The sequence below is a fragment of the Mchenga conophoros genome, linkage group LG13, assembly GCF_057382185.1.
Source record: "Mchenga conophoros isolate Kocher_MC1m ecotype Shallow Benthic linkage group LG13, M_conophoros_male_GT1.1, whole genome shotgun sequence".
In the NCBI taxonomy this organism is placed as follows: Eukaryota; Metazoa; Chordata; class Actinopteri; order Cichliformes; family Cichlidae; genus Mchenga; species Mchenga conophoros.
The window spans coordinates 12,981,759-12,983,598 of NC_140538.1; positions in this window are offsets into that span (position 1 = coordinate 12,981,759).

Consider the following 1,840-nt stretch of genomic DNA (forward strand, 5'->3'; position numbering starts at 1 on the left):
CTCTAAACACAGCAGAGGGAGCAAATGAGAGTGGACTGCCAATACAGTGTACACTATGGCCTATAGTGTGCACACACAAACATACACTGCATGGCACTGCAAGATTTGGAGTGGAGCAGAAAAATGAGAAAACAAATGAGAGGAAAAAATGGTAGACAATTGACAAAGTAGAACTGAAGAGGCAAAAGTATTAAAGGAAGAATGTTAGTAAAGGAACAAGAAAGGGGAAAAGATTTGGCTGTGTGTGTGTGTGTGTGTGTGTGTGTGTGTGTGTGTGTGTGTGTGTGTGTGTGTGTGTGTGTGTGTGTGTGTGTGTGTGTGTTACACTGCCTTCTTTCATCCTCCTGCAGCTCTACTGGAAACACTGATGCTAACACAGGACGACTCACCCTGTAGGGGATATTGGTGGGTGGAGAGATGGCGTGGCGGAAAGGATGGATGGAGGTAGAATGAGAAGGAATCCTCCAGAACTGGTCAGCCTCATCCCTCCCCCTCCCCATCCTGCTCCTCCTCTCTCAAAGCAGATCAGCACAGCAGGCAGTGGAGGGACATAAGAGGTGTGGGGGGAGGGAGACAGGGCAACAAAGGGAAATTGATGATGACATATAGCAATTAGGCTTTTTGAAGCTTGTGCATTTAGGGCTATTAGGTGTGCTCTACTTGTTTTTGTTTATGATTTAGTCACTGCACATGGACTTTCAATGATCTGGTTTCTGAAACCAGTGGGGTGTGGGGGGCATTTAAACAAATGCAGTGTTGTTAATCCATGGATGTCACTGTAATGCTCTTTACACAGCTGGGGGGCAACTGTCAAGTCATGTCATATAGCAAATATATAATGTTACGCATGGCTTTCATCCACTTAAAGGCATACTAAAAATAACTCCAATTTAAATTTTTAAGGTGAATGTGGCAGCATCTTCTCCCCAGAACACTGCAGTGTGTTTGCAGGGAGTGATCAGGATGCTGACCTTTACCTTAAATGCACTGTGTATCCCTGGCAGGAAATGTGAGCCTTAGTGGAATCCAAGCGTGGAATATGTTCAAGGCTTTAGTGGTGCGCCTTATATGTTTCCTACTGAATCTGAATGCCATAGTGATTATGAGCTTATCAGGACTTTAATTTGCCTGCCCGCCACAACCCCATTTTTTTAATCCTTCAAGCTGCATGAAAACGCAAGCCAATTACTTTCCTGCAGGCAAATCAAACATTATTATTATTTCCCCCTTTTTAGTTTTGTTAATCTACAATTTTTCTTGTCTGTCTCAACTTCAGAGATGATGATGATGATGCTGTGACAGTGTGTTTCCCCAGAAGAGTTAGGGTGACTCTCCTCTATACGGTTCACTGCACTCCCTCCCTCTTTTTGTGGTTTTAAGCACCATGACTCAAGAGGGGGAATAGACGCAGCTGCAGAATCCGTTGTCCGCTGACTAGATAAGCACTCTGGCCTCTCCTCCGGGCTTCTTGTATAACACTTGAACAAAAACAAATAGAAAGTGACACCTCCTCAGTCTGATGCTCCCATGTGGAGCATGGAGACGAGGGAAGACTGCTTTAGGAGATATAAGAATGAGAATGACTCCATGATGATGAGCCACAACTTCTGTATAATCAAATGCTGTTATTAAAGGCAGCCTGAAGCCTTGCTTAGCCACAGTGTGGTCTACGCCTGCACTTGACCTTCCTGTTCCTGGGAGGCACTGATAAAAAAGGGTGTAGAGGTCTAATGGAGATAATTACACACCCACACCCAGTATAAAGTGTGGTTTTCTGGCTATGATATGTTATTATGCGCCAACATGTCTAAAGAGCGAGAGGATTCGTCACCTAAATGGA